This window comes from Protopterus annectens, chromosome 7.part0 (genome assembly GCF_019279795.1).
Source record: "Protopterus annectens isolate FY-2018-M chromosome 7.part0, PAN1.0, whole genome shotgun sequence".
NCBI classification, from domain to species: Eukaryota; Metazoa; Chordata; order Ceratodontiformes; family Protopteridae; genus Protopterus; species Protopterus annectens.
In genome coordinates this window covers 1,228,156,864-1,228,178,233 of record NC_056739.1, presented here as the reverse complement: position 1 = coordinate 1,228,178,233, position 21,370 = coordinate 1,228,156,864, and the positions used below count along the sequence as shown (strand labels likewise).

General features: G+C 40.7%; 1 protein-coding gene across 1 annotated transcript in view; it reads left to right on the top strand.

The window, feature by feature from the left end:
* DNAH1 (dynein axonemal heavy chain 1) overlaps positions 1–21,370 on the top strand; it is a 5,225,710-nt gene that overhangs the window by 576,061 nt on the left and 4,628,279 nt on the right. The window lies entirely within an intron of this gene.

Sequence of the window (21,370 nt, the reverse complement as noted above, 5' to 3'; positions counted from 1 at the left end):
AGGCATGCCTGGATGCAATTCTGTTCCTTCACAGAACCCTTAAAGTCTTCCTTTACTAATACCCCATTTGACAGCTCATCTTTGTTTGGGCCAAAGGTGAAGGAGACTTTGACCAGGTGTGAGCAAGAAGGAAAGACTCTGTCTGCCGTCGGAGTCCATTTTTCCACCTCCACTTGACCCTTTCCCAAAGGTCAGAGGGGAGGAAAGATGTGGTTCTGGAAAGCCCAAGGAGCCTTTCAAGACACACCTGGAGAGCCCCCCTCCAGAGGCAGAGGGAGGGGACTTCAATGGAAGATGCTGCCCTCGCGGCAGAGGGGGTCCGCAACACCAGGGTGACAGAGATCACCTCTGTGGTCAATCCTACCAGTGCTCCTGAAGGGAGACCCGGCTGTCCTACTCTGGAGGCAGTCAGGGGTCACTTATGATTGTACCCAAAAGCCTGGCTAAATATTACAAACGACAGTTGGGTACAAAGTATCATTTCCAGAGGGTATTTCATACTATTCTCCACCCAGCCTCTTTCCATCAAAAAAATCCTGGACGTTTCACCCAGTCACATGGGACAAGCAGCAATAGAGGTACGCCGATTGCTAGAAAAAAGAGTCATCCAGCCAGTCCCAGCAGACCAGACAGGATTTGGAACTTACTCAAGGTTCTTTTTGGTTCCAAAGAAAGCAGGGGACTGGAGACCCATTTTGGATCTCAGCAGACTCAACCAATTTGTGAGAAAAGAGAAGTTCCGAATGGTTACGCTACAATCCATACTCCCGTTCCTGGGGAAGGACAATTGGATGTGCTCGATCGATCTCAGGGATGCGTACTACCACATAAAGATGGGCAAACCATCCAGAGATCACCTGCGTTTCTGGCTGGGAGCCAATCATTATCAATTCTGAGCTCTGCCCTTTTGTCTCACTACAGCCCCCAGAGTGTTCACCAAGTGCATGGCAGTAGTCATGGCTCACCTGAGGCGTCTAGGATTCCAGGTGTTTCCGTATCTAGATGATTGGCTCCTTTCCTCCACCACCAGGCATCAACTTCTTCAAGTGAGAGGCTACTCTGACACTCTGCGATTGGCTAGGTATTACAGTCAACTTTGAAAAGTCTGCCTTGTTGCCATCTCAGCATATCGTTTTTATAGGGACAGAACTAGACACGTCATCCACCACTCTTCGCCTTCTGCCAGAAAGAATTTTATTCTTCTCCAACACATCATCGCCCTGATATCAAAGAACAGAGCACCAGCTGCAGAGGTATTGAAAGTCCTAGGATTGATGGTGGCAGCTATTTTAGCAATCCCATTAGCAAGGATGCATATGAGAATCCTTCAATGGCTTCTGTTCACGCATTGGTCTTACCAAGAACTTCCAATGAGTCACATGATCCTGATAACAAATTCCTGCAAGAAGGATCTTCAGTGGTGGTTGACGTCTCTTCATGTCACAATAGGATGTCCTTTCATGCTCCCCCCTGCAGTTGCCACTGTGACCACGGACGCTTCCCTGATAGGGTGGGGGGGGGGAGGGTGGGGGGGGGCTTTTTCAAGGAAAGACTGCCCAAGGCACATGGACAGATAAAGAATCACATCTGCATATCAATGTCCTGGAGATGAGAGCAGTATCTCTAGCGTTGCAATACTTTCAGGACTGTCTTCCTCTAGGGACAATTGTAATACGGACGGACAACATGTCAGTGGTCTGGTATCTGAACAGACAAGGCGGGACCAAGTCTTATTCCCTTTGCCAAGAAGCCCTCAGAGTATGATAGTGGGCACTATCATCCCAGTGCTTTCTGTTGGCAATGCACATCCCAGGCAAATCCAATGTCATAGCGGACAGACTGAGTAGAGCAATCATATTGCCCCACGAATGGTCCCTCAAACAAGAGATTGCGGACAGGATCTTCCACAAATGGGGCCAGCCTTCCTGCGACCTGTTCGTCTGTCACATCAACAACAAATGCAGAAGCTATTTTGCCCTGATTCTGACGCCAGGTCACTCCCCGAGGGATGCGCTTGTCCACGATTGGCCCCCGGGTCTCCTGTATGCATTTCCACCAGTTCCCCTGATACCCAAATTCTTACAGAAAGCAAAGTCGCTGGAACGGATGATCATCCTTATAGCCCCTCATTGGTCTCGGCAGATTTGATTCCCGTTTCTTTACCATCACATTCTGGAAGATCCATGGATCCTGGAACCAGTTCCGGACTTGTTGTCACATCCGTCAGGGGATCTTCATCCATCCTTGCAGACACTGAAGCTAACCACTTGGCTGCTCCAATTCCCTGCATAGCCAGGCTCTATAATCTTTCCCATGACACTCGTCAGATTTTGTTTGCTGCCCATAAACCTTCCACTAGAAAATTGTATAGTAGTAAGTGGAAGAGATTTTCCATTTGGGCTTCTTCCACAACATTGACCCTTATCAAGTGCCATTGTCTTCTATCTTACAATTCTTGACAGAAATATTCAACAAAGGAGCAGCGGCTGCTACGGTGCGAGTGTAGTTAGCTGCTATATCTAATTTCCATCTAGGAATTGATGGTTTGAATATTATGGCTCACCAATTCTCTAAGGCTTTTCTAAAAGGTTCCTTTCACATAAGGCCTCCAGTGAAGACACTTTATTCCCTCTGGAATTTGAATTTTATGTTATCTTGTTTCATTCTTCCTCCTTTTGAGCCTGCATCATCTTATGAACTAAAATTTCTGTCATAGAAAACTATCTTCTTAGTAGCCATCACTTCAGCCGGTAGAGTGTCAGAGCTCCAAGCCCTGTCTATCAAGCCCCCTTATATGGTATTCCATGCTGACAGAGTATCTCTCAGGACAAATCCATCTTTTTTGCCCAAAGTATGTTCTGAGATTAACATTAACAAAGTCATTGAGTTGCCCATTTTCTTCCCTAATCATACCAACAAATTGGAATATATGTTGCATAAACTCGATGTTCATAGACAACTTAGATTTTATTTGGACAGAACAAAAGACATTAGGAAATCAGATCAGCTCTTTGTGTCTTTTTCTGAGGCCAGGAAAGGTAAACCAGTTGCTAAAACAACCCTGTCTAAGTGGTTGTCTGATTGTATCACCTACACATATGCTTGTCATAATATGCCCTTGTCTAGTAAGGTAAAGGCTCATTCAACCAGAGCAGTTTCTACCTCTTCAGCCTTTCAAGCCAAATCACCTTTGGACAACATCTGTGCAGCAGCCACATGGTCTAAACCTCACACTTTTATAACTCATTACAAAGTGGATAAGGCCTCCAGGGACAGGTCTTCATTTGGTTCTACGGTTCTGAAGAGTGTACTTCCATGAGCCACCCAAGATCAGGATGCTAGGGGTGCTACCCATCAGTGATGAATGAATGGCGAGATTGAACAACTTTACATAAAGAAGTTATGTACTCACCATAACATTCCATGTGAGTTGTTCCATCTCGCTTTCATTCTCACATCCCCCCCTCCTTCCCCCTCCTGGCTGGCAGTTGACCTGGAGGCTGCCTTCATCCTGGTTTTTCAATGTGTATTCATTCCAAGGCAGAATAATTATTGTACTTCTATATGGAAGGCAGCAAACAAGATCTGAGGTAGTTCCAGCAGTGCATTGTGGGATAAGGGGTGGGGTCTCGAGCTACTGGAAAACTTATGGTGAGTACATAACTTCTTTTTTCATGTCCTCTATTGTTCTCATAATTTTTTTGGTCAGACTTCCTATAAGGAATATTCAGTGGGCCATCAAATCAGTTTGGACCCAGCACCCCTTTCATTTCAAGTTCCAGTGTTGTGGCTTGTGAAAAATGAGATACCCTGGTGTCCAAGGTGTGTGTGTGTGTGTATGTGGGGGGGGGGGGGGGGTCTAGGGCCTCTGAAACAAGAAAGAAAAATTAAAGTACATAAATGTCAAAAAATGATGGTTGTACCAATTGCTGTCAAATCTCTGAACTATATTTGGACTCTGCTAATAATCACAGTCAACACCACAGTGGCGTGGTACATAAACCAGCAAGGGAGAAAAAGTTCCTACCCCCTTTGCAGACGAACTGTGATAGCATGGGAATTAAGTTTATTCTGTCCATCCAGGCTATCTGCATTATGTCAAAACCAAACAGATTACAGACAAGGACCAGGATAGACCATCTTGAATGAAAGTTGCACCTGAGAGTCTTATAGGAATTGGTCTATCTGTGGGGAGCTTGTAAAGTCGATTTCTTTGCCTTGAGCCACAACAGACAGTTAGCTTCAGGACTCCTTGCATGCAGGCCTGAAAGATGGATTCCTTCTATTTTTGTGGTCACGAATGCCCATGTATGCCATTTCACCTTTTCCTCTCATAACTAGGGATGTCCTTACATTCACTGCTGCAGTATTCTTAACAGATGGAATTTCCTGCCGTGGAAGTCCAAACATCCAACCAGTCTGCAAAACACTACTTGTTGCTTTTAAAAGGTACTTCGAACTTCACCCAAGCACTCCTTATGTAGTGTAAGGCATAAATGTGACGTTCAGGCCTACCATAATTAGAACTTCTTTACTGCCAGTCTGAACATATCTTTTTACTGTTGGTCTGTTTATCTGCATTAGTTTTCTGCCAGTTGGAAGCATTTTCATTCTCCAGTGACTACCAACGTCTGTTTGCTGACTTCTATTACAGTTGCAGATAAGTGCCCAGTTGGGGATTTTGTTTTTTCTTACTTTTTTGTGCTCCTTGGAGTTCATTTATTTTCCTATTTAACATTTGTTTATTTATTTAACATTTGTTTACTGAGAAAGTCTGACTTGGAACAAAGCCCATTTTCAGTGGAGGCCTGGGGAGAAACACTGCAGATATATGTCTTTGCAGCTTGGGAGGAAACTGGAGCACCCGGAGGATACCCACACAAATGCAGGGAGGAGATGCAGACTCCACACAGGAGGCACCGCAGCTGAGAATCAAACTGGAGAACCTCTTGCTGTGAGGCAACAATGCTACCGCTGCACCACTGCACCATTAATGTCATCCAGGAAGGGTAAATGCCATTGTGGGAGATAGATTCCCCATAAAGACCATCACAATAAGTGTCTTTTTTTGTCTAGGAGCTTCTCATGACCATATGTCTTGTTCAATTTGTCAGGCATTCTTTCAGAAAACCCTTCAGAGTCGACTTTCTTCCCTTTCCTTCTTTCTTGAGAACCAGCATCTTTAGCTAAAGAAAAAATGGAAGGAATCTCCCGCCCCAAGGATCAGCCATTAGGGAAGAAGAAGGTGAAAAAAGGTATGACTGGAATCTTCCACTGTCCAGCCTCTGCCAGGCATTTCTCCCAAGGTTGTTACAATCCCAGAGGCACACATGGCTGTCTTGTCAGATTTCTCTGCAATGACCATGTTGAAGGCCAGTGAGGATCCGGCTGGCAGCACGTCCAAAGAGGCTTTGCAGGCGTCCGTCTTGGATGTTCATGGGGAACCACAGGTGACTTTTTCCAAGGGGCCTAGGGGAGTTCCTCAGTTTTTGGTTGGGGAAGAAGTTCCTACTATGGTTCTCAACTGCTGTTCTGAGTCTGAGCCTTCTCATTTTTTTGGAGGGGATGTTCCCTTAAAAAAGAAAAAAATAAACATGGTTCTGCTGCTCCTAGGGATCCACAAAGTGAGTGGCAGGCCTTCACTCAAGAGCTGTTTACTGCTTTAATGTCCTTAAAGCCTCCTCAAGGTGTTTCGGTTCCTGCTTCTCCTTGGCCCTCTACCCCCCTTTAAAAGGGCTAGAGAACAGGATTCATCTGAGGATGAGTCAGATTCAGATAATGAATTCCTGAGTTATTCTACTCAGATTCCTTCTTCTTTAGACTAAAGGTCAGAGGAGGAGGAATCTATCAGTCCAGATGTTCCTTTTGAGGAAATTTCCTCTGGGGACATATTCTCTAGGATGATGGATTTTTTAAGTGGAATTGTACTCAAGTCTATGATATCCATAGGTGCTACTATGAGTTGCTGCTGTTGGAATCCCCTAAACCTGCAGCTATTCCTCCTGTTTTAACTGCTTTGCTGGATGCTTTTTTTCAATACCTCTCATGTGCTTGGTTCTCTGCCCCTTGCTCCCAAGAAGCCTGACAGGTTTTATAGGGTGCCTGAGGATTATTGTTTCCTATATAAACTTCCTGCTGCTGACCCCTCTGTCATGTCTCTAGCCTCTGATAAGCCATCTCTTCACCCAAGTTATTGCTTTCTGACAAGGATAGCATAACTATGGAAAGGTTGGATAAGAAGGTTTACACTTCTGCTACCCTAGCTTTTAGGGCTATTAATTATCAGACCCCTATGTCTAGGTATGTGCTGACTCTTCTTTCTCAGGCCTGTCAACTTATTTATGATTTTCTAGACTCTGAGGGTAAAACTTCTGTTCTTTCCTTGTAGGACTTCCTCTCAAGTAATTTGTCATTCTGTTAAATGTAGTTATGATGCAGCAGATGCCTCTTCTAGGACTGCTGTTTTTGGTTCAGTGATGAGGAGGTATTCTTGGCTTAGGCTTCAACCTCTACCTGATGATATTAAAGCTAAATTGATGGATGCTTCTCAGGATTCTGAACTTTTGTTTGGAGAAGCTGCTGCTGTTTTGTTTAAATCCCTTCAGGATAAGGTTAAGGCCTCACAGGAACTTAAGTGTTTGTTTCACTTCTGCCCAAATTTCAGAGAAACTACCCCACTAACCTTGCTTTTGTTTGTAGGCACTCCCACTCTGCTACTAAAGGTAGGAAGAGTGGAAAATGAGCTTCTCCTGCTATGCCCACTCAGTTTTCAGGGATTTTGAAGCTTTCCTTTCTGGACAAACCAGGTGCTATATGACCTTCATCTCTTCCCAGCCACATTCCTCTTCGCCTTTCTCTTTCTCTTCCTGTTTGGCTTCAGATCACTCAGGATTCCTGAGTTCTATTGATTATTAGTCAGGGGTACTTCATGGTGTGGAAATCCCATCCTCCTTTTATGGGCATTCGTTAGCCTCCTTGGGAGCAGGGTGACTCAGGGTACTATTCAAGAGGTGCCTGTGTCCCAAAGGTGGAAAGGGTTCTACTCCAGACTGTTTCTAGTGACCAGATAGAGAGGGCCCTTGGAGATCTATTCTAAACATCTGTCATCTAAACACTTTTAGAAAAGTGCCTTCCTTTTGGATGTTGTCCCTTCAGATTCTGTTACCTCTGTTGCTCCCTCAGGCCTATATAATGTCTGGGGATCTCAAGGATGCTTATCTTCATGTTCTGATCTATCCTCTTTTCAGGAAGTTTTTGCATTTCTCTGTTGCTTCCTGGCATTTTCGGTTATATGCTTTGTCCTTTGGCCTTTCTGCTGCCCCACAGGTGTTCACCAAATGCCTTGCTCCTCCGATTGATTTTTGCAGGCTTAAAGGGATCTAAATATTTCCTTACTTAGATGACCTGTTGATTCAGGTTGTGATGCCTGTGCCCTGGTCCAGCAATCAAGCAGCCTCAATCCTCACCACTAACACCAGAGAGGGCTTCTCATATATGAGGAAAGGATAACAAATACACACAGTAAAGTGCAAGTTCCCTTAAGAGCACACAGAGATCACAGTCAGTCCAGAGTTGGTCGCTCCCTTGCTCTCCAGGTCCCAATAAGACTCCCCACTGGCACACTTATAGGGTCCAGATCTCAGCCTAGTAGGCAAGCTAAAACCTCTAGCACCCTCTCTGTCCAACCATTGCTTTGTGTCCCTGCCCAAGTAGCTGACACACACGCACACACGTTGAGAAGAGTTTATACAACCACACAGACACTCCTGGGGAAGGATGGCACAGGTTCTCCAGCTGTGCCACCTTTGCCCAGACTATACAGTAGTACCCTGACAGCACCCACTAATAATTATCAGCTGCTCAAAGGCCCTTAAAAGTGTGTCCAATTATTGCTGTGCAATATTATTATCCAATTGGTAAGTGTGACTAATCAGTCAAGGCTGGAGTGACTTGGAGAGTAAACTCTATAAATATGCAGTGTACTCTGGAGCTTAACTTATCACTACACAAACCAGCCACAGTTAAAAGGTTTTAAAATATTTAATAATAAATAAAACCACAAGACAATACTTTCTACTACACAAAGCTAGTCAAGAATTCAGAGATCACACAGAAATACTTAAAATAAATCCGTAATACAGTTCTGACAGAACAGAAAAACACTTAGCCTAATCTTTCTAGTTTTTACATATCTCTAAAAGAAAAAACAAGTCAAAGATAACTTACATAAGACAACAGGTAGTGCTGTGAGTTGGATGATCAAGACAAAAATGCTCAATGCCTTCTGATTCTCTCTGTTTAAATTGCTTTGCAGCTCTGATAAACATTACATCATCTTTTTACACTTTCCTGGTGTCCCAGTCTGACATATCGTACATTCTTTTGTTATCTTGCAGCTGCAGGAAACTACATCAATAAAAGACATTCCATATGTAAACTCTTGTAATTATTCCTTAAGTTAAAACAATAGGCAGGATGACTTCATCTAGCCCGGCCGGAGCCAAATTGTAAACATCAAAGACAGTCATGAAATAATTTGAACTTCAAAGGACATACAATAAATTCTTGACTTAGCTTTCTTTACAGCAGAGGGCAATGTTGCTATATTGTTTTAAGTTCAACATTTCACAGCATATTTTTGCATTTAAGAAAACAAGCCTGTATTTCAACATTTATATTTACAAATGACAGAATTATCTGCACAAGTTTATCTGGCTAGGCTGGCAGCCTTCACACAGGTGTCCTCTCCAGAGACCCTTTTGCAAAATCTCATTTTGCCATTTCCCTTCTTCAGAGCCTGGGGTTCACTATAAATTTCAAAAAGTCTTCTCTGACTCCCTGTCAGGCTCAAGTTTTTTTGGGTTGCAGGATTCAGACAATGCCAGTGCTTGCTTTCCTGGCCCCTTCCAAAGGCCTTAACTCTAAATCTGATGTTGTCAATTTTCATACTGTCCTCAGCTGATGGGTTCAGATCCGAGAGCTCGGATACTGACTCGGCCTCTCATGCTCATGGCAACCTTGAACTCTCAAGCTTCTCCCTTACCTGGAATGCATCAACCCCCATTCCCTCAGATCTCATTTGCAGCCTCTAGGTGAAAGATGTGCTTTTCTGTTGTCTCTCGATCTACTAAATAGATAAGTGGCTTTTCCATAATTTTTCTCTAAATTTATTTCTCCCTTGAATTCCTTTCCTTTATACTAGTGATACTATCGTTAGTATCTCTCTTGTTTGTGTAGTCTTACTACATTTGTAGGTATTTTTTCAGCTTCTTTCTGGTATATTTAACAAAAGTGTGTATATATATATATATATATATATATATCTATATATATATTATTTGTATTCTCACTGTTTGTGTCTGTTGCTCTTTTGTTGTGGTATTTGCTGATTGTTTGCTATGGCTGAAAAGGACAAAAGTCCTGGAGGCTTTAAAAATGTGGAAATTGTTATCAGACGATACCTCTTTCTGACTCGCACACTCTGTGTTTTTTTTTTTTTTTTGCTTTATCCTTGTCCACCTCCAGGAAAATTGTGCAGTTTGCCACGCTTTGAACTCTAGAGCATTGCATATCATAGAAATAAACTTATTTTAAAGGTTCTCTTGCCTTATTCCTTTGACAAAGCTATCTCTGGAGTATCTAAAGAGAAACCGAAGAAGATATCTCATGCTTCTCCGAGCACCTCTTCTGCATCCTCTAGGTCCTCAGAGAAATCAGTAAGTAGGACTTCTTCAGATCTTATGGTATTATCGGATCCTTTGAAGAAGAAAACAAAACTTTCGGATCCATCTCATTCCTCTGATCCGACAACATCTAAAAAGCTGTCCTTGGATCCAGTGACTTCTTCAGATCCAATGTCTCTGAAAAGCAAAGATTTGTTGGATCCAAAGACCTTGTATCAGACACTAAAGTCAGTCTTGCCTGCTTTGCCTAGAGCAAGGTACTCTCCATCATTGACTCCAGTTCCCTCAAGAGTACCTTCCCCAGCTTTGGAGAGACCTAAAACTCCATCTGCTCTATCCTCCTGCTCCTCTAGAAGTCTGACTGAAGAGGATGTAGAGAAGCTAGTGAGAAAGATCCTCTCAGTGCAGAGCAAGCCTACCCCTTTCTCACCTCCTACCCCATCAGGGCAGGAGGCCTGTACATCCAAAACACCTCCACTACCAATTCTAGTTTCTGTGCCCTCTGATCCAAGTCATCTGGACCTGTTTGCTTCAGATCAGAGAATCTTTGTGTCCTTGGATCAAAGACTTGCTCTCAGCTCTTTGATCCAATTGGATCTGGAGACCTCTCAGAATCGATTCTACCCCATTGGATCTGAGGTACTGCAGTTGACTCTAAGGGTTTCGGAGCCATCTTTGCATCTCGGAACCTCAGTGATGGTCAGTAGGGTTCCAACTTTGACCTTGGGGCGAATGTCCTCAGAGCAGACGGGGGGACTAGAGAATCAGAGGCTTCCCTCTTGGATCCAGATTCCTATCCCTTTCCAGGACAGTCTTCCTTTAGGGGTTTAGAGAGCTCTGTTTACACCTGTGACTCAGAAAGTGCTTACCCCCTTGGATCCTAAGTCTACTTCTATTCCATCTCTGCGTCGTGAGTCTCAGCTGTCTTCTCTACAGGGGCAGCCGATAGCCAATACCAAACCCCAAGCTTCCCATCAGGGTGTTCCCTCCTCTTCTGATACCTTTTTGTAGTATCCCACCAAGGAGGTCCTGAAGAGAACATGCAAGAGGAAGCATATAGGTTCCTTTGAATCTGTCACCAAAAATACAGATTATAATGAGGGCGAAGGGTCTGCATGGTCACCCCCTGATGATGTTTCATTCAGAGACATCCTTGAGATCCTAAAACAGAGAAGTAAACAACCCTTCATCAGAAGAATCTGTTATCCTGGAGGCTTTTGGTTTCCAGCTCATCTACCTCCTGAGTGGTCCCACCCACCAATGAGCTTACTGATTTGGTCTCTGAGGGCATGGAATGATCCTGACACCTTTGAGCCCATCCTCAGAAAGCCCAACAAAATAATGACTCCCCAGAGGATAGACAATATTTGTTCAAAGGTGTAGTAGTGGATGCCATGGTTGTGGCAGCGGCCACTAAAAGGAACTAGTGGAAGAAAGTTTATTTGTTCATCCCCTCAACAAGGAGTTGTGGGTGATGAACAGATTTGGGAAGTATGTGTGTGCTTCAGCGGCCTTCTCCTTAAGGTCTCTGAAGTACTTGGCACACTTCACAAGACTACAGAGGGACCTGATCAAGGAACTGTCCGACACCCTCTCAGGAACCATTGCTGAAGAGGTGAAGACATTGGTCACTTCTCAGTTTGATTACCCTACGTCTCTAACATAGCAGAAGGAACCTCAAGGGGCAGTAGGTTCAGGTGTTTCCATTAGAAGACAAACCTTGATGTGTTTGTGTGATTTTGCAGAGCCCTTTAAGTCTTCATTCATCAGTGCTCCCTTTGATGGCATGTCACTTTTTGGTCTCAACATAAAAGTGTATTGTCCAGGTTTGAGAAGGATGGAAAGACCCCTTCTGCTATGGGCGTATGTTCTTCCACTCTTCAAAGATCCTTTTTGAAGAATCATCGAGGTGGTGGCAAAATGTGGTTCAGAAAGTCTCAAGGTACTTTCCAGGGCACACGAGGAGGAGGTTACTCCAGGAGCAGAGGGGGGGGGACTTTAATGGTAGACACTGCTCTCATGGCAGAAGTGGCCCACAGAACCATAGGTCCAGGGATTTGTTCTTTGGCAAACATTGCCAGTGTTCCTGAAAGAAGTCCCAGTTGTCCACCTCTGGAGGCAATTGGGGGTCATTTGTCCCTGCACCAGAGAGCATGGATAGAAATAACATCAAATACTTTGGTGCAGTGGATCATTTCCAGAGCTATATAACATCATTTTCCCTTTGTCCTCTCAATTCAAGAAAATTCACTGATGTTCCACCCAGTCACACAGAATAAGCAGCAAAAGCTGCTAGACAAAAGAGTCATGCAACACATCCACCAGACAAGATATAATCTGGAACTTACTCAAGGTTCTTTTTGGAGCCAAAGAAAACAGGGGACTGGAGAGCAAATCTGGATATCAGCATCTTAAACAAATCCATTCAAAAGGCCAAGTTCCATATGGTCATGGTTCAGTCCATTCTCCCTTTTTTGGAGAAGGATGGTTGGATGTGCTTGATAGATCTTCAGGATGTGTACTATCACATAAACATGAAAAGGCAGTCCAGAAGGTTCGTACTCTTCCATCTGGGGCCAGTCATTATCAATTCAGAGTTCTGTTCACAAGTAAGTGACAATAGAAACTCACGGTAGTTCAGTTGCAATAAAGGCTGTCTTCCTGATATGAAAAACGTTTCACCAACACCACGTCTAAAAACTCCAAAATAATCAAAATACTTCTTTATTGACTGACAAACACATATGGATTGAGCGCTTTCATCTCCGTACTGGAGACTTCATCAGAATCAAATACCAGCACTCACAGCATCCCTTATATACATCACTAAATAAACTAATCAACACAATCAATTAATCAATAAAACAATTGTACATTGTGTGCTAAGCCTAAAAGATGGCTGGCCATCATAAGTTGAACAAGAATAAGAACATCCACCTATACTTGTATGGATGAAAACATATATATGGTATAAAAAAGGTGTATAAAAAACAATTATAGTACATTTATAGTACATCATAGTTGTATGAATTATTAAAAATTGTTAAAAGTTATTAAAAAATTATTAAGAAAATTAAAATTATAAGATGTTTAGTAAATGCATCATCCAGTACATATATATAATGAAGCCTAACCAATATGTCTAATAAAAAATATATATGTGTATAAATATAAATATAAATATACCCACAGGTTATGAAAATTATCCTTTAAGACAACCATATTATTACAATTAAAATATGTGTTTTTTAGGATCATTAGATAATAATTTAAGGGCTGGTACTATAGATATATGGTCATTCAAACCCTTGCCGCTACAGGCATCAAGCCTGAGCTGCCATATCATCTCCCTATATGCCAGTTTTGTCTCCCAGTCACCCCCCCTATCTAACTGGTCTACAACCTCCAGCACCCAAAATTTGAAGTTGGCCTTATCACATGTTAAGGAATGTCTATATAATGCATTATTTTCATTTTTACGATTTATATCCCTCATATGCTCATATATCCTTTTTCTCAGGTGGTGTTCTGTTTTACCAATGTAAAAACCCCAACAAGATTTACAATATGCAAGGTATACCAACCCCTTAGTGTAACAACTACTATATTTCTTGGACTTCAATGTAATATTTAAACTAGGTATTGTAACTATTTTTTCCCCTGCTATAAATGGACATTGGAGACATCTGCCGCACCTGAAAGTACCTTTTTTATTTGAAACTGTTTCTCCTTGATTTGTATATTTCTTATTTTCTAATATGTTTTTTATATTGTAACTTCTCCTATAACTATAGGTCAATTTGTTTTGAAAAATCGTAGTTCTTGTAGACAATGTTTTAAACAAATCCCATGTCTCGTTAATACATTTTTGTAACCACCCTATGTTCCAATAATATGTAAGGGTCAAATAGGGTAAAACTTTTTTATTATTTTCCAATACTTTTTCAGTTCTCTCCATTGTTCTATTGTTCAGGTGATTTAATAGTGGTATATACTTATCACCCTATCCATTTATTACATATTCTTTAATAGGCTGTGTAATTTCCACTGGGTAACCTCTTTGATGAAACATATTTTGTACTTTGTCAATTTCAATAAGAAACTCATCCTTATCTGATGTCATACGGGCCACCCTAATCATCTGCCCCTTAATTATGTTTCTCTTAAGGTGTTCAGGGTGGTCACTATTAAAATGCAAATATGTATTCGAAAAATTAATTTTTCTAAAATAGTCGATTTATAAATGCTAGAACTATAATCCTTGCACAACATTACATCAAGATAGTGGATTTCGTGTAAATCTATATGGTGTGTAAACCTTAAAAAGGTAGTACTATTGTTAATAAATAAAATAAATTTACCTATAGCTTCATCAGGGCCTTCCCATAAAATAAATATATCGTCAAGAAAACAATAATAGCTTTTGATGTAAATAGAAAATTCAGTTCCAAAAACATATTGTCTTTCCCAATATAACATTACTATATTTGCATAAGTGGGGGTGCATGCTGCCCCCATAGCCACTCCTTCTTTTTGATGGTAAAATTCACCTTGAAAGAAAATGAAATTATTTTTTAGGACCAACTCCATACATTCTAAAACTAATTTAAATTCATTTGGTGTTAGTAAATTCATTTCTATTAACATGTTTTCAAACCAATCCATCCCTATACCATGTGGTATGACCGAAAATAAATCTTTAACATCTATAGTAATGAATTCCATGTCCTTCCTGTAGGGGTCCTTACTAATTTTTTGTAAAAAGTCCCATGAATCCACCAAAATGTGTGAATATTTCATGTGGTACTTCTTGAGTTTGGTATCTATGAATATAGCCAAAGGTTGGGTTTTTGAACCTTGTGATGAAACAATTGGTCTCATAGGGGGGTTTTGGATATTTTTGTGTATCTTCAGTATGCCAAAAATTGCAGGGATAACTGGTTTGTTAACTTTCAAAAAATTCCATAAATCAGTATCTATAAGCCAAAAAGGAAATAAACCCAATTTAGGGTCTAAAGGAAATCACAAATCGAAAATTCAGACCACTAAACATAGACCAGGCTGGTAAGCGATAGACAAATCCTTTATTGCAGACTTAGCGCTTTCACCATAACAAATGGCATCTTCAGAGTAACAAGCTAAAAAATCACAACCCTTTTATAGGACTCAATATAAATTAATCAATTGAATAATTGATTAATTGATAAATTAATAAAATAGAATAGAGTAAACCAAACTAAAAAAGTAGTACTAACACACCCTTGCCAATGAGCCCATACAGCAAACATTCATATACATGTATTACTTTTTGACCTACAAAATCCATGACACAAAACACAAAAACCCACTTGTAACTTCATTAAATATAAATATAAATATATGCACATACAGAACAAAATTTATTAAATAAATTAATTAATATAAAATACTAAGACTATAAACATTTTTTTTTTTTTTTAAATCCAATCAATCAAATCTGATAAGATTTTTGCTTAAGCACAGGCTTCAAAGAAATGTAATCATTTAAACCAGGCTCCTTCATTGCATTTAACCTCAGTTGCCACTCAACCTCCAAGACAGCCACCCTGTTGTTAACATCACCCCCTTGATCAACATACACACGATCAATCACAAAAAATACAAACTTTTTGAACTGAAAACATTTAAGACTGTGCAAATACAAAGCATTGTGGACATCTCTCTTTTTAATTGCTCTTATGTGCTCCATGACCCTATCTCTTAATCTACGAGTGGTCATCCCCACATAAAATGCATCACAGGTACTGCAGGAAGCCAAATAAACTAGGTTTTTGCTATTACAACCACATAATCCAGGACAGGCTAAAGTGCGTGGAAACCTAGCGACACATATATAGGCCCCCTCGGCAATAAATCTGCAGCATCTGCACGCTCCACACTTTCCCATCCACGATCTTTTACACCTACTTGCACCTTCCAAAACACTCTTCAAATTGTCACCTTTACTGAAGACAATCATCGGCGTCCTCCCAACAATCCCTTTAATCTCACGACTTAAACAATAGTCCCAGGCATGCCTAATTGCCGCACATATTTCAATAGCCTTCTCACTATATTTTAACACAAAAACAGGACCATTCTTGCCATTGTCCACATCACTTTTGAACACACTTTCCATTCCACTACACAACACAATTTCAGGGGCAATCTTTTTCAAAATAGGCATATATATATATAGTCCGTCTTTTTTTGTAGACTTCTTTTTTGACCCTCAACAAAAGGTTTAAGGGGTAACCCCTGTCAAGCAGCAAACCTATTAAATTGTAAATCTCCTGTCTAAAACTAACATCCTCACTCACTAACCTCGAAATCCGCACCATCTGACCTTTTGCCACCCCCTTTCTCTGATGGAATGGGTGACAACTAGAATAGTGAAGCATTGAATTAGAGTAGTTCTCCTTTCTAAAAATAGTACTAGACAATCTCCCATCTATCTTGGCAATCTTAATATCCAAGAAATTAATACTATCACCGTTCCACTGATAAGTGAACTTTAAAAATTCTGTGGTACTATTTAAATAGTTCACAAAATCCAAAGCCTCCGTCTCGCTTCCATTCCATAAGATTAATAAATCGTCCAAGAATCTGTTGTAAAGGACAATTTTAGAATTGAATCCTTTGCCAATCTTGTTTTACTGGCATGGGAGAGGCAGTTTGTGTTTCCTTCTAGATTCAATTTTAAAATCGTCCTTTACAATAGATTCTTGGACGATTTATTAATCTTATGGATAATCTTGCCCACTTATCAGCTATCTTTACTTGTCTGCCTTTTTCTCCTCCTTTATCATCTGAGATTAAACAATTTCTTAAAGGCATCCTTAATGTTAGACTTCCCAAGAAGCCTGTTCCTCCTCCCTTGGATCTTAATTTTGTTTTGGAAAAGTTGACTCAGGCTCTTTTTGAGCTTGCTGCTTCAGTTTCCTTGCTACATTGTTCCTGGAAGATGGTTCTTTTGTTCGCTTTTACTTCTGCCAGACAGGTGTCTGAGTTGCAGGCCTTTATGGCCTGACCTCCTTTTTTGGTCTTTCATGAGTACAGGGTGTCCTTGTGCACTAACCCTTCTTTTATGCCTAAGGTGGTTAATGAGGAATCACTAAATCAGTCTACTAATTTGCCTGATGTTTTCCCCTATTTGCAATCTGACAGTAAGAGGGTGCTGCATACTTTGGATGTGCATAGCCAACTCAGAGTTTATTTGGCTAAGACTAAGGCTATTAGAAAATCAGTTATTTATTTCTTTTCATCCTAGATCAAGTAAACAATTTTTATTTGGATTTCTAAGACTATTTCCTTTTGTTACACTTTTCATAGCAAGAACCTGCTGTGAAGATTGGGTAAACATAGATGAAGGCTGCCAGTCTAGCCAGATAGAATTTTGGGGATAATTCTGTCATCTGTAAATATTAATGTAAACCACAGGCTTGTTGTCTTAAATGGTAAAAATAGTGTTACATGTGGAACTGGAAAAAATGCAACAACAGTCCACTCTACTGACCAAGTAAGGCATGTTGTGACCCTTTGATGTTAAAACTTGAAGTCAGTCAGTCTGAAGTGAGGCGTCCTGCCTATTGTTGTAAGGCCAGAGTTAATGGCCAGAATTTGCATGCATAAATGTCCTTTATTGCTCTGGTTTCTGCCCAGAGGTGAAGAATGTAAATGTAGTTTCTGTTAGCCTGGGAACCCAGGGAAGTGTGAAAAAGGATGTAATGTGAACCAGGAATGTGATTTTAAAAACAGAGAGAATCAGAGAGCATTAAGTGTTTTTGTCTTGACCATCCAACTCACCAGCACTATCTTGCTCTATATGAAAGTTTATCTCAGACTTGTGTTTTCTCTTAGAAATAGCCAGAAACTAGAAATATTAGACTGAGTGTTTTTCTGTGATGTCAAAACTGTACTACTGAATTATTTTAAGTATTTCTCTGTGATCTCTGAACTCTTGACTAGCACTGTGTAGTAAAAAGTATTGTCTTGTGTTTTAACTATTTGTTATTAAATATTTTAAACCCTTTCAACTGTGGCTGTTTTTGTAGAGATAATTTAAGCTCTTTAGAGTACTTGCATGCCTTGGGTAAAATTGTACAAAGCCACTCCAATAGCTTTAACCTGGGGCTATACTACCAATTGGATAATAATATTGCACAGTAATAATTAGACACCCTTTTAAGAGCCTTTGAGTAGCTGATAAATATTAGTGGGTGGTGGCAGCTGGTACTAGCGTATAGTCTGGGAAAAGGGGGCACAACTGGAGAACCTGTGCCAGCCTTCTCCAGAAGTGTCTGTGTGGTTATATAAACTCTTCTCAAAGTGTGAGTGTGTGTGTGTGTGTGTGTGTGTGTGTGTGTGTGTGTGTGTGTGTGTGTGTGTGTGTGTGTGTGTGTGTGTGTGTGTGTCAGCTACTTGGGCAGGGACACAAAGCACTGGTTGGACAGCGAGGATGCTGGAGGTTTTAGCTTGCCCACTAGGCTGAGATCTGGACCATATAGCTGTGCCAGTGGGGAGTCTTACTGGGGACCTGGAGAGCAAGGGAGCGACCAGCCCCAGACTGACTATGATCTCTGTGTGCTGTTAAGGGAAATTGCACTTTACTGTGTGTATTTGTTATCCTCTCCTCCTATACGAGATGCCCCTCACTGGTGTTAGTTGTGAGGATTGAGGCTACTTAATTGCTAGACCAGGGCACGGGCATCGCACCTTCCTTCTTCGGTTAAGACTCATTCTACTAGAGCTGTGGCTACTTCTTGAGGCAGCCACCTGCACTTCTCTGCGTACCTTTACCAAGCATTACAAGTTGGATAGTATCTCTAGAGCTAGAGCTGTTTTTGCTAGTGCCATTTTTCATGGATTTTTTGGGGGCTCTTTTGCGACTTATCTCCTCTCATGTTTTTTCTTGAGCTTTGGCATTCTCCCATCTTTTAAGAATACTGCAGCAGTGAATGTAAGGACATACTACAGTTGTGTAAAATCTTACTATAATGGTAGATGTTCTTGCCTTCATTGCTGTAGTATTCGCTCCCTCCCTCCATCCCCCTAGTCTTTTGACTTCCTGGATGTACTGGTTACCTTTTTGGTTTCTTTGACTGTGTTCCTTCTGGGGCATTTAGTTCTGATTATGGTAGGCCTGAACATCACCTTTATGCAAAGAGCATTTGGGTGACATTCTGCATACCTTTTAAAAGCAGCAAGTAGTCTTTGGTAGACTGGCTGGATGTTTGGGCTTCCACAGCAGGGAATCCCATCTGTTAAGAATACTGCAGCAATGAAGGCAAGGAGATCTACCATTATGGTAAGATTTTACACAACTGTACTTTCTTCTAAAGGTATCTAAAGGTATCAAAGGGCTCCACTATGATAATTGTGGTGACTCTCTTTTGGCCCAGGGAGCAGTGATTCTAACTTCTTATGAAAGTAGTCAATTACCACAAAGTTCTCCAGAGTTTGGACTTACTCACACAAGACAGGGATTGTTTGATAAACCTCAGCTTTCAACTTCTAAAGCTGACTGCCTGTTTGACAGAATTTAAGGATATCTTAAGCACCTTTTTTCTGAGGACGTGCATCAGGCATTAAACCTGCTACTATAAAATCATATACAGATAAGTGGAAAAGATGTTTTGTTGGTGCCAAAGTGCAAATCAGGACCCCTTTATGCTCAGACTCCTCTAAACATTTTGTATTTGTGTAAGTTGTTTATCCTCTGACCCTTCTTACTATATCTAGACTCACATTTAAGCTATCTCTACTTAGCTGCCCTTAGATTCCGATTTTCTACTTTCCCAAAACAGAAACAGTTTTTAAAGGGGATTTAAATATATCAGAAAAAGCTCCAAGGTACACCAGTGGCACAAACTCCAGAAATCCTTTACGAAAAAACCTTTATTATGGCAGACCTGCATCAAATAGTAAGCGCTTTCACGTTCAGATAACGCTTCTTCAGACTTCAATGTTTGATGGATAAATTATAGACATTTATATACAGTTTATAAAACTCAATTAATCAAACAATTAAACAATTAACTTGATGAATGCTTAAAGTGCCAGTGCTTAATATACATATTGTTCAACAGATATCTAAAAAACAAACAAAAACAAAAACTTCAAAATAATATATAAGGTATAAAATGGTTTAACATGAAGCTATATTAATATAAGCACATTAAAAACGCTTTAAAAACATGTGAAAGGAAGCAACATTTGATAGCTTAATGTTTAAAAGCCTTAGCTGCTAGGAAAGGTTTTAGTGTGATTTTATCATTTAGACCATGTATATGAGCCTGAAGTCTAAGAATCCACCTATTCTCTGCCTCCTCTGTGCGATTCTTAACATTCCCTAGTCTACTATCAACCTTAATTAATTCTAAGACCTTAAACTTAAAATGATGAATGGACCCTTCGTCCATGACATGTTTTGCTAAGGCGTTAGTAGCATCTTCTTTATTTATGGCGTATACATGCTCTCTTATACACTCACGTAAAGTGCGGTTAGTTTTACCTACGTAATATTTTAAGCACAACTGACATTGAGCTAAGTAGATTAACGGGAATTAGGATTTAAATATATGTTCAATGTAGAAAGTGGGTTGCTTCTTCTTATGATCTTGTGTTTGTACTGGAAAAAATATTTCCTTTTGAACCTACTCACAAGGCTGTTTGAAGTCTGAGTTTGGAAAACAGTCTTATTCATTGCATTGACTTCTGCAAGATGAGTATATGACTTACAATCTATTATGGTGAGACATTCCCTATCTCATCTTTCACAGATATAGGCTAACTGAGAGCAAATCCTTCCTTTATACCTATAGCTGTTTCAGAGTTTACATTGACACTGGCAGTTCATCTCCCTGTTTTCTTCCCAGAACCCAAAAATGAGGGAAAAATAATTGTTCATATTCTGGATGTTCACGGGCAATTCAGATACTACAGCGACAGAACAAAAAACATTCAGGACTTCCGATCAACTGTTTATGTCCTATGAAGGTAAGAAAAAGGAACAGTCAGTGTCAAAACAGACAATTTCTGTGTGGCTGTCTCATGCTATTGCTTTTTCTTATTCTCACCATAACAAGACATTTCAAGGCAAATTCAGGGTCCAGTCTACCAAGGGTTCTGGCTACGTCTTTGGCCTTTTAAAATGGTTATAGTGTAGAAATATATTAGTGGCAGCAGCATGATCATCTGTAAACCCCTTTACCAAGCAGTGCATACTAGATTCCTTCCATAGATCAAAAGCAGGGGTTGTTAACGTTATTCTCCAAGGACTCCTGGACTCTGACCCTTCTTCCTCCTCCCTTTCTATGTAAGCTTTGGCATGTGTTCTGTATAGCTTAGGCTACAGCAGCTGTGATCTGATGATGAACAGAAAACAAGTTGGTAAATAGACTTCCTCTAACAGTAGATATTCCAGTAAATCACTGCATCCTCTCTCCATAACTTTTTTTCTACTATTGTTCTGCCTGTGAGTAGGATTTTTATTATTACTGTTCTTATCTAGCTGTGCTGTAGCCTCCATCTTTCTTGGTAAGGCAACTCTGAAATTCTGATTCCCCAGCGACTTATTTTTTTCTGCTCCCCTTTCCTGTACAGTGGCTACGGTGCACAGAAGGTGCCTTAAAGTTATGAAAGTTGTTGAACTGGTCTGATTCTTGGCT